The sequence below is a fragment of the Periplaneta americana genome, chromosome 7, assembly GCF_040183065.1.
Source record: "Periplaneta americana isolate PAMFEO1 chromosome 7, P.americana_PAMFEO1_priV1, whole genome shotgun sequence".
Lineage (NCBI taxonomy): Eukaryota > Metazoa > Arthropoda > Insecta > Blattodea > Blattidae > Periplaneta > Periplaneta americana.
The window spans coordinates 55,373,118-55,386,119 of record NC_091123.1 but is presented as its reverse complement, the minus strand read 5'-3'; the positions used below and the strand labels follow the sequence as shown (position 1 = coordinate 55,386,119).

The 13,002-nt window shown below is 33.4% G+C and overlaps 1 long non-coding RNA gene across 2 annotated transcripts; it reads left to right on the top strand.

The window, feature by feature from the left end:
• Positions 1 to 5,395: 5,395 nt before the first annotated feature.
• LOC138703109 (uncharacterized) lies at positions 5,396 to 11,462 on the top strand. 2 transcript variants are annotated; one of them, XR_011332968.1, is made up of 7 exons: positions 5,398 to 5,608; positions 5,736 to 5,895; positions 6,859 to 7,015; positions 7,122 to 7,372; positions 7,635 to 7,760; positions 7,987 to 8,194; positions 8,480 to 11,462. It is a non-coding gene; the product is annotated as an uncharacterized lncRNA (long non-coding RNA). The 2 variants fall into 2 exon arrangements; XR_011332967.1 differs by having other exon boundaries at positions 5,396 to 5,895.
• Positions 11,463 to 13,002: the final 1,540 nt, after the last annotated feature.

The following is a 13,002-nucleotide window of genomic DNA, read 5'->3' as shown; positions in this document are numbered from 1 at the left end:
GCAACATGCCACTGACTAGACAGTGTACTCAATGACACACCCCAGAAACGTGAAGTGCGAGTGCCTTGCCTTTGACGCAGTCAGTGTTGGGTGGTATCGTTCTCAGCTGCACTGGCAGCAAGTGCTTACTGAGTGGCTTTTTATTCAAGGACACGCGCCAGAAACTCCGACACTGGCTGTACATTTCTATTGGGCAAGAGCCCCTTTCGTTTGAAAGGGAGCTAGTTTCTGCAGTCGCTGTTACCCAGGCCGGGAAAGATCAGCCTAATTTTTTGTCTGATAACTGTTTGGACTAGTTGGTTCCAGGTTCTTCTCTCTTTCGCTATCGTGGTCCACCATCTACCGAAGGTCCTCCTGAGTTCGTCTGCCCAGCGGGTTCTCCGTCCGGTCCCAAACAGTCACTCTATGTGTCCGTCTGCTGGGTTGTTGTCTCAAGATGTGTCCTGCATACCTCCATTTTAAGCAGCTTCCTGTAGTCGCGACGTCTTTTAATCCTGTTCTCTTCCTTATTTCGTAGTCTGGATTCTGTCTTTCAATGTTACGCTCAAAAGATTTCTTTCCACTTTTCTTTGGCATATTGTTATTGCTTGTATGTGCTTCTTTGTTAAACTCCATGTTTGAGAGCTATATTACAAGGCCGGTAGAATGCACATGTTCATTATTTGGCCTTTCAAATTTATATTGTAGGATTTGTCCAAGAGTATAAATTCTAGCGTCCCTTAAATCGACGAGATTTTATGGCCGATGCTGGTACACCACAGATTTCAGATGTCTTCGCAAAAAAATCTATAGGGGTTAGATACATGGATGGAGTGGGGTGGCCATTTCACAAAGATCTTTGAAGCCAATCCATCTACTGGGAAATGTCTTGTCCAGATAGGCCTGCTCGCGCACTTGCACAGCAAAATTCGCTGCTGCGCAGCCTTGTTGAGAAAAACATGATTCGGCGTCGTTATAACGGAACAACACCCCAATAGTCCAAACGTAGCTTTGTAATACTTACCGGTATGTTTCACCAGTGAGAGTCTCACAATGAAAATATGGGTCTCTTATTTATTTCTCCATATTCTAGCCCATATCATGATCCGGTGAGTCGTTCTGCACATGGCCCTTTTCCAATCATGTGTGATTGCTATCCGACCAATAGCGCATAGGCTATTGTGCAGGTAAATGGAATGATGCTTCGTCACTAAAGGAAACTGATTCATTGGCATGGGTCAGCATCCATTCACAAAACTCTAGTCTCTACTGGGTCATCGCTATGCAGTTCATAAACAAAGTTCATTTTGTACGGGTGGAACCGATGCTGGTACAGATTGCACAATACGGAGGATTTGCTCACTCCTGCTTCTTGACACGCTTTTCTGCTTGATTTTTTTGGGATTAGTAAGGACCTTTGTGAAAACCATCGTGGAACCCTCCTCGCCAGTTACACTTTTCGGTCGCCCGCACACGCATTGTGTACAGATATGTCTAGAGCTGAGCCGTCGTTTTATTTCATCCCAGTATTTATGATCAAATATTTAAATTTGATTTTCAGCCACGTTCTGCTAAACAGTTGCCTCGTATAATTTGTAACTGGTTCTGTTGGTGATTCAACACTTTTATTTATTTAGTTATTTAGTTATTTGTTTATTTTTTTAGTTAGTTAGTTATTTAGTTAGTTATTTATTTAGTTAGTTATTTAGTTAGTTAGTTATTTAGTTATTTATTTAGTTAGTTAGTTATTTATTTAGTTAGTTATTTATTTTATTTTATTTATTTTATTTTATTTATTTTATTTATTTATTTTATTTTATTTATTTATTTTATTTTATTTTTAATTTATTTTATTTTTAATTCTATTTATTTATTTTTATTTATTTTATTTATTTACTTATTTATTTAATTAATTAATTTATTTAATTATTTTATTTATTTAATTATTTATTTTATTTATTTATTTTATTTAGTTGATTTATTTAATTTCATTAATTTATTCAATTTAACTAATTTTTTTAGTTTAGTTAATGTATTTTATTTAATTAATTAATTAATTTTATTTATTTAATTTGATTTATTTATTAATTTAATTAATTTATTTACTGTATTTATTTAATTTAATTTATTTATTTAATTTGATTTATTTATTAAATTCATTTATTTATTTAATTTTATCTATTAGTTTAATTTTATTTATTTTATTTAATTAATTAATTTATTTATTTATTTATTTATCTATTTTATTTATTTAATATATTTGGTAGAGTTAAAGCCTTCAGGCCTTCCCTTCCACTCAAAAAAACTAACTACTACAACAATATAAAATATAATGCATTCATTCATAGTGTTATGTCGAAGGGCAGGTCTTTCACTGCAAAGCCAGCATCCTCCAATTTTTCCTATTTTCTGACTTCCTCTTAGTCTTCGCATGTCAAAATAAGAACGAATAAATAATGAAAGAAAGACAGCAAAGCTATATTTTACATATGAAATAACTGGCTATAACATTTATCTTCTTGCTATTTTTGAAATATGTAAGAAAACGAAATTTTTAAATATAATAAATAGGTGAATGTATAATTTTCATATATCTCGCCCACAGTTTCATTTGAATTTTCGTTTGTGAATAACTAATTTATTTGCTTATAAAATTGTTATTATTTCTTCAGTGCAGGACTGAGTTTCCGAAATATAAAGAATTTACTTTATATTGCAATTTTTCCAAAATCTGTTGAATTCTCATATACTACTTTTTTTCGCTTTAGCCTATTTCTCAATCAACTGTCCTACTAGTCCTTTAAATTAATTCTCGTACTTTTCAACATTCTACGCTCTACGTTCGGAGAATATAATAATTCCAAAGTGAGGGATGATCTCTTATTAATTAGGTACCCGTAATGTTCATTTTTCCCTGAGCGACCATTACTGCCTTATAGAATCATTTGATTGTATCTATATAATGTTACGGTATTATAAATATATTATAAATATAAATATTGTATCTATTTTAGGTTATTATAAATGTAATATAACTTAAGATGATAATCAGCCATTTTTCCTATATTTTCCCCTGTCTCTTTTTCATCTTATTATTTTTATCTTAATTAAACCCTGTGTGTTTATTTACAGGTTGGCCTAGTTTAATTCCTAGGACGTAAGAAATCGAATATTCGTATATTAGTTTACTGTCTCACTTAGTGTTTTATCATCTGATTGAATTTCCAAGAGCAAATAAGGAAATATATTTCGAAATAATCATAATTATGATAGTTAACATAAAAATACATTGGGTTTTTCTTCCTGACATGTTGAATCCAGAAGAGTCTCAATACTTTTGGGTGAAATGTATTCCTACTTCTAGGTTTCACAAGGCTTCCTCTTGTAACAATCCGACATTTAATCACCCCGAACATACTGATGGTTCGAGCGCAGCCACACAGGCACACGCCCACTCTCGCCGTGCCAATCAGCTGTGAGGCGATGCCTCAACGCATCGCATCAACTTTCCAGACTCGTGGATTCGCGTCAGGCCCACAGGCTCAGATTTTCTGTGTAGGCTAGCGCTCAATACTTCGCAGCATCGGCTTTAACGGCTCAGGAAGGCCTTGTGCGAGAGCGTACGTCTCCTGGGGCTGAAACAATGCTCCAAATCCGTCCAAAGTCGCTCTTTTGACAGCACATGTGTAATCGGTTCATAGTATTCCAAGCAAGATAGAAATGTGAAGCAAAATCAGCTGTGCGTAGATCATTGTTAAATTACTCTGCACGCGTCGTATACTATTTCTAACGAATATGTTACTTTTCTGCACTGGTTTTCAGGCTGAATTTCAAATAGAGATGTAGGAGTATCGTTCAACAGTAGGCGTTCTCAACCTGGTGCTCTTTTAATGACATTCGGTGCTCTAGTCATGCGAGTTGCGACGGTCGGTCGTCGTCGTCGTCGTCGTCGTTGCCCACGACGCCTTTCCTTGCCCTCGGCTGCCAGCTCCGTCATATATGGAAAGTATCTCGAGGATGGCACGTCGATGTCAATAATTAACTATGTACACTGATTAATTTGGGCGCCAGCCTCCTCGAGATTACTCCGGTAGAGGTATGAGGTTCCCAGGTCAGCTGCAAAAACGGTCGGGACATGGGGTTTGGGAGACGTGCTCGTAGGTTGAAATGATGTAGGCGCACACCAGAAGTTGTTGGTAAGAACTATGAAAACGTTTATTATTATTATTAAGTGTTCGTTTCAGATTAGCAGAAATGCGCGTCCAAGTGTATAATATCTCGCTCTCACTTCCCACAAGTTGGTAGACTAATTTCTGAGCTCACGTAATTATATATTTTGTACTATAAAACACCAGTAATATAACGGACAGTTGATAACGTGATGAGAGGAAAGAATTCAGACTTATAATAATAATAATGCAACACACGACTTCTTACTACACCCACTAAAAAATTCTAAGTCCGTAAATTGTTATACTTCCGAGTTAGGTTTGCCGAGAATATGTGGAGTGCAACTTCTCCGTACGCGTTCTATATGCCTTCTCTGTGTATCTGCCAAATCTATCCCCTACTTTCAACCACCAAACATAGAATTTCGCCCTCCTATCTATATATCACGTGTCTCTATTAAGAATCCTGATTGGCCATGATTACACTTACGTCACTTAAGACGCGTTCTTCAAAAATTGTTCGTTAACTAGAACATTTCCTTACTTCCGGCGTCCTGACAATTCTCTGACATATACCAGATCATCTCTTTTGGAACCTGGCTTGGCGTCATCTTACTGACCACCCGCAGGCAAAGTCCATACATTCCCTCATCAGTCAACTCCACGCCTGGACACATGTTTCCTGTCAGCCTGGCTTCCTTTCGGCCTTCCTGTCCACCTGTTACTTCCGTCTCAGATTTTGAAACTAACTTACACGTCCGCGCATCCTATCCATATAAGAATATTAACACGAAATACTAATCTAATGAAAATCTCCTCATCCTATACGAGGAACCGTCTCAGAGTTAAAATGTACTCACGGGCAAGAATGCTCCTGAGGTTCTGTTTTCAATTCAAACTTTGTTGTACAGCTGTAAAAAAAAAAAAAAAAAAAAAAAAAGTGACCGCACTCGTGAACAGCGAATATTTTTTAGTCTACTTAGGATCACCGTGATGTTACACGATGCTCGCGCTTGTAGAAGCAGTTTCGGAACTATGGAGTTATTCGATATCTGCGTCTCGTAGAATAGCGGTATAGGGAAGACCAGGTAACTTGATACCCTAAGGGTGAAACCTAACCATTTTTCCCCCATTACTACAAATGCTAGTGGATTATGGTGATTTTCTAGTTTGAAGGTTGAATTTTCTTTTGCCAACTTCGTTTCGAATTTCGATACTGACAAATACTATAAATGGTAGTGATTTTGTAACCGGTATGTTGGCAGCTGAGGCAAATATCGACAATATTTGCCGGTACTGGAGTTCCATGAAATTAAAATTGTACTAGATTTCTCAGCCGGTTACTGGAAGATAGTGAAATTCGAACTTATTAATAATTAATTAATATTAGTATTAATATTAATACATTATAGTTATGTTATGTGTTGCGTTGTGGTTATAATTCAAGAATAGTCAGATAAGTACGAATGAATATAATATACTTGGGCGTGATAATGCACGTGGGTAATGGATAGAAATATTATTTCAAATTTTAATGAATTTCTTTCGTGTTTAGATTTTTATTACTATGTCAAAAAAATGAAATAGTGTTGCAGTGACTCCTCCAAGGAAGAAAATGTGTGGCATTCAGAGTACGCTTCAGAAATCTGTAGTTCACGTGTATAATGAGTTGAAGAAAGAAGGTAATGAAGAAGGAATTATGCTAACGGAGACAGCAATTACAACCAGAATAGGACAATTATTAGGAGTAAGTATTCTTAAGCATACATTTCAAAGTGGTATTCAGTTTTAGGAGTTTGCACTAATAATTTCATGATTGTGGTCAAACAAAACAAATTTTTAGGTTAGGCCTAATGTTTAATCAAGTCAGTGATTTTCATATTGCCAAACTAAATACATTTAAGATACTGTAATACTGCAGTAGGTGATAGCTTAAATACATTTACAAATTAGACGAACAAGTAATCAAACAGCACGAAAGTAAATTTCCAGTTTTCTCTTTTGGTATTAAATTAACCGTTCAGATCACAATTTACATGCCACATCGGCCGAAGAAAATACAAGTCATATTGTAATTATTAACTTGATATTGCAGCAAATATTACATGAATGTTGGCCTGTTATGGTGCTTAAAAATAATTCAGTTTTATATAATAACTATATAACATACTCTATAAAGCATAGGAACGTTGACTCTGGCTGAATAATTTATTCATGACTGGTCTAAGTAATATTAAATATGGTGTTTCTTCAGAAAAGCTACCCCACCCAAAGTACTTGTTAAGATATAACACTCGAGAGGATGAGGACGCACTACTGGGAAACTAACCATTTCTCTTCGTCCTGGACCTCTCGCATGTTATATTGGTAATTAGTAACAAGTTTGAGGGAGGGACTACAACAATGCATTAGAATATACAGGTAAGTGTCAAAGGATTTTTGTGCTGAAAGTATTTGTGGCTGTGCACTAAAACCACGTGTTCATCACTATGTAAATATCACAGAAATCAATTAAACAAAATAAAATTATGCCTTCTTTGGTGTAGCTTTTCTGGAGAATTACCTAAATATTAGCCTACTTAAACCTATCGTAGACCCAACCTAACATGTTGATCATTTTCTATTCATATAGCTGTAAATGTTGGTATTATGCATGAATTTTATGATATAACAATTTTTAGAAGTATTATGTTATTGTTTGTTATTACAGCTTGGCTTAACTACAGCCACGAAAGTGATCAATTCACACAAGGGGACCCCACTCGTGACACTAGGAAAACATAGACTACGTAAACATCCAGTGACTGATGCTGATGATTTTACGGAAGATGCAATTGCGAGATTTATTTATGACAAGTTACATAAAGGTAGGGAAGTTACAGGAATTATTGTGTTGATTTATGCAATGTAATTCTGATATTAGTCATAGGCCTATGTATAAAAATATGGCATAATTTTCATTTACTGTTACAGGGGAAGTACTAACAGCAGCAAAAGTTCTGGAACATATGAATGATGATTATGAAACATATTTATTTAGAGTATCCTTATCATCGGTGAAAAAAATTTTGAAAGAGATGAAATTTCTATGGAGCAAAGGGGATCCTTATACACATGTATGAGAAAGTGATGTTATTCGTTTTTAAGAGAATATATAAGAAATGTGGAGCGTGAGAACCCTAAACCCGTAGTATTCTTGGATGAGACTTGGATTTTTATGAATGGTAAATTTCAATGTATTGTGAGACATTGAGTGATTGAATTTTTTACTAACAAATAGATTAACACTTATGTGGAATATGAAATTGCAATTAATATAGGCTACTAGTAATGAATTCAGGTGGGAACAACATGTTTTGCAATTAATAGTTTCATATTATAACTAGAGGTTAGTTATAAAATTCTTGAACGGTTTTCCTGTCTTTAAAATTTTTGTGTCTCTTAGAGTGTCAATGTGAATTGCTTTTCTCTCTCTGTTTTTTTAAGTATGATCACCCACTTATTCATGAAATAAACCAGGTGAAGTTTCCAGTGACATGAATGGTGTTATTCATAGACCAACAAATGAGGGTGGAAGATTAGATGCCGGAACGAAAGGTGGATTTATACTCGGTAAGTTATATTGATTTATATTTTACGTAAATTTGGCAAGAGTAATTTTTTAAATCAGGGTACAAAAATATAAAAATTGGTGACTAAATAAAAACGTGGGAAAGCCTTTCACCAAAGAGGATCTCATGTCATGTCATGTTATGTTATGTTATGTTTTATTTTCTTTATTTAAATGCTGTGAATTCATGTGACGTAATTATATGCCCAGGTATAATTTTTATTGCAGGTGCTGATTTAATTTTTTCATGCAATTGAAAGAAAAGTCAGGACTACCATAGTGCTATGAATAGCCCTGTAGTTGAGAAGTGGGTGCAAACACAGTTGTTGACCTGAGAACATTAGGGCAATGCGTTATTGTCATGGATAGTGCTGCATATCATAGCAGACTTGTGAAAAATCAGCCAACAACAAAATGGAGGAAAGAACAGCTACTGGTGATTGCAACTGAATATAATAGATTTGTTGTACTAAATGATAAGAGTTGTACTAAATGATAAGAGTTGATGGTGTGAAATCACCTTTTGATATTACATTGCAATATTAATTTCCATACTTTACAGTCATTATTATTATTATTATTATTATTATTATTATTATTATTATTATTATTATTATTATTATTATCTTTACTACTACTACTACTACTACTACTACTACTACTACTACTACTACTACTACTACTACTACTACTACTTATAGATGCTACTTTTTTCTTTCAGGTGAAATTGAATCTACATAAGAATCCTAAAACAACAGAGCCTTGCCAATTACTGTTCTGAAGCTGCCTTGTCTTATGTGTTGTGTCTATATACAATTAATTCTTTCAGTTTTTTTTCCCCTTTAATGTAATGAAGTTGTTGGTTGATTGATACCAAGTGTTCAGCAGTTGATGTCATTTGTTATCTTGCACTCCAATATTTAACCAGATGATTGAAAGCTGTGTAAAGTTAAACAGTCAAGACAATGATCCATATCTTCATTGAGATTTCAGAAATGGCATGGGGAGATTCTGAAATATCAGTTCTTTGTAAATATTTGAGACAATCATGGCCTGTGATAATATGAGTACTGCCACTGTAGATTTTCATAGAAGTTCAGTTATTAAATTAGGTGTATTATTTTTACTATGTATTGTACTATATTTTTGTTTCGCTTAATTGATGAATTATATATGCTGTAAATTGAATAGTAGACTGTAGGTCTATAGCTTAACTGATGAATTGTATGTGCTGTAAATTAAATAGTAGGCTGTATACCACAAGTGATGAATTGTTTATGCTTGTAATGTGAAGTAATTTGCATGATATTTATTATCAGTTTCTGTATATTTCAACTGATTGAATTGTTTATACTTTTAAATTGAATTAACTTGCTTGCTATGTATTATATTTTATAGCTTAACTGATGAATAATTGTTTAGGTTTGTCAATTTAATAATCTGAGTGCCATGTACTTCATATTTTTAGTGGAGCCACCAATGTAGCTTAGTCAGTAGACTCGTTGGCCTGCAAATTCAGAGCTGCACTCGAGGGTAGTTTGGATCCCCCATTTGGTCTGATTAGTTGGTTTCTTCTGAGGATTTTCCTCCATCGTGGAGCAGACGCCGGATGGCCTATTGCAATTTTTTCATTTGCTTTAGAATCATTCCGATTTTTGTTACCACATTGTCATGTTCTGATCTTGTTATTCTTTTAACAGTGTGGTAAGATGCAGGTATAGATAACCTTACAGTAATTTTGCTACCTTTCAGCTACCTCATTACCTCCCACTCCATAAAGTTCATGGATCCACGGAAGTACCAGTCGTCGATGTAATTCGACCATTTTGCTTAAAATATTAAAACACTGTAAAATATTGAGATTTCATGCTGTTACGTCCATTACTGCAGCAAGAACATCTGATTTTGAATCTGATAGTATGACAGCCTTCTCAGATTTATGAAGTCGATACTGGAGATTTTGTAAGCTTAAAAGTGTATCTAAATTTTCACTATCAAAATTAGTCAGTGTTTGAAGTTAGTTAGTTAGTTAGTTAGTTAGTTAGTTAGTTAGTTAGTGGCGTTTAAAAAGGGCGCGTCAGCTACTATGGCTATTTGCGCCCTTATCTAAAATCTTTCACTAAACACAAACACAATACAATAACCAGAATGTTTAAAAAGCTAAAAAGCGTTGTCACGGTTAAAATGGGGCAAACAAGTGTTTGAATATAATTCCCTGTAAAAGGGAATATACTGGTATTGTACTACAACACCACTACATCTATGGCTTGGTAAACAGGATCCATCTATAAAAAATACTGTATGTAGTCACTCACTGACCAGATCATTTATCGTTTCTAATGATTTTTAAAATGTCTGGAGAAGTATCACATTTCTTAACATCATCTGTTAAAGTTAACTTATATACTATTCATTTTGAAATAACTTGGGATTGTGTTTTATTAGTAAAGTTTCCCTTAATTGAGCAAGTTTGAGTTCTCCAAGTAGAGTCAAAAAGTCTGTTGGGATTTTGGCTCAGTTTATTAATATTTGTGGACTGTGATTTTTTGTTCTAGACAACCATATTATCTGCAAATGATGAGATTATCATAAGATCTATTTCTTTAGTTAGACCATCGACATTAATATTGGAAAATGTATTCCTGAAAACAACAATGTGGGAAGCCCAGATGAATCTGTCTCTATTTACATATTTGTGACAATGAATCAAATAATCAAGTCACTGACCCAGTGTAACACTTTATCATGGACACCCTAAGTTTGCAATTTCTTAAGTGATTTATATCTACAGAGCCATATGATCCTTGAAAATAAATTAAAATTGTTAAGTTGTTTTGTTTTCTGTTTAAAATATCTTTAATATCTTGACTAAAATTTAAAATCTGTCCATTTGTTGAATGCAATTCTCTAAAGTCAACCCAATAAAATGAAAGTTAGTTACTAGATTCCAGGAACCAATTCAATCTATGAAATCATCTCTTCCATAATTTTGGCTATCATACTAGTAAGTGGTATCTGTCGATAACTCGAAAAGATATTAGTTGAATAATTGCTTTTCAAAATTGATGTTATGATAGATTTTCTCCAGACAGATATTGTATTTTAGATGAGATTACAAGATAAAAGTAGTGAGTTTGCTTGTTTGCCAACATGTTTAAGAAAATCAGCATGAGTATTGTCTGGACTTGGAGATGTTTTGGGTCTTATGTTATTAAATTAATAGTAATATTCAGTTCTTGATTAAATATTGTTATATAAAGTAGATAGTAGATTTAATATTTCTTTCAGTTTTTCCTTAATAGTCTGACGTACACAGATAAAACTAACAACCACACCACCAACTAATCTAATAGAAATTAAAATATAATTAAATGTAGTAAAAGTAATTAAAATTATAAATACACGTAATAAACCATAACCCCCTAATTTCAACAATATACTATTTTATTCCCTTTTACAGCTTGTAGATAATTATTAATTATAGTTATTACTTACTAGCATAATATTTATTGAACTTATTGGCTATTTCACTTCGTTTGAAAGATGTTATTGTGTACAAAAAGCATTTTTTGATGATCGTTTCATGCTGTATGTTGTGTATAAATCTATGATTTCTGGCCATCTGTTCTGTGTAATCCATCTTTTGTATAGAATTAATAAAATATTCTTTTGGTAGTAATTATTTTATTAATTGAGTATTTAATTTTCACCAGCTCACATTTCTTGAATCATTTGCTTTTTCTTATTTAAATTTAGGACACAAGAGCCAAAAAGAGACTTCACAGTTATGTATCATACATTTTTTCAATGACAGACGTGGAGTTGCAGAAATAATAAGTGTAAGTGTAGCATTATTAAGCAATTTACAAACAAATGAAATCTTTAAAAAGGTATCTAGAAGTGAAATTACTTATGGCTTTTAAGGACCAAAATTATTTTTGTAAGTTGATTTATTATTATTTCAGTTTTAGCATAGTTGTATTATCCATTTCCTTACTAATTTCAAAAGATAATCAGAAGTTCATTCGAATTCCAACCAAAAGTCAATTGGTTATTAATTTATCTACCTTTAGGAAGTACAGTATATGTACGCTGGAATCTTTGAAGTGAAGTGACAATAATTTAATTGGTCTTGGAACAGATTTGATTCTTGAATATTATATACTATACTTTGTTGTATATTTACGTCTAGTAACCTATTAATGCTAATACTAATAATAATGTAAAGGAATAAAAGAATAGAACATAGCAATACATTTCTCATTATTATTGAAACTATTTAGAATAACCTTCCAACATTAAGGTAAAGTACGGTGAGTAAAGAAGTCATTCAGTACATAGGATCGTGATTTTACTACATGTGGTGATATCTGGTAACAGTTGGCAACACTGACAAGGCGGAAATATTTGCTGTTTGGGAACTGAACTTACGTGATCCTCACTATAGTGTGCTCGCTTAATGATTCGAAAGTTGCGAGTTCCAGCCTTGTTCAAGTTATCATTTTATTTTCTTACCATTCTTTAGCGATGTAAATAATATTCAAGTTTTCATTTATATCGTTACCGTTCTTTAGCGATGTAAATGATATTGAAGTTATCATTTATATTCTGCTATAGTTCTTTAGCGTTATAAATAATATTCAAGTTGCCATTTGCATTTTGCTATAGTTCTTTAGCGTTATAGCGTAGTCTTATTGTTGGAGAAATATAGGAAAATCAGTATTATTTCTTTTATTAATGTTTGAATATATGTATATACACATATAAACATATATTTAAATTAACAGATTAGAGTAGAGCAGCCATGGCGAAAATGTGATCGTGCGCCGAGCCACTAAGTAACCTCCAACGTGCATAGCACCTATGGAGGGAGGCGGACACCCGAAGGGGAAGTGAAGCAACTGTATGACTTATTAACGAATTTTCATTTTCCTTAAGTCAAGCACTTACATATAATTGTATACAGTATAAGGTTACAAACTAATGTTTAGTACGTGTAACGAAGAAAGAATTGAATAAGAAAACATAGGACATAATATTATCACAACCTAAAATTAACTGTCTTCAGAATGTCTCTGCGACAGACTTTCAAAATCAGGAATTGTCATTTACTGGCAGTCGTATTTGATCACGAAGGTATTTGTCTGTCAGTCGTGACTTAAATTTAGTTTTTACTGTTTTCATTGTTGAAAATAATTTTTCACAAACGTAAGTTGTAGCGAACATGCTTCAACAGGGCAAGCG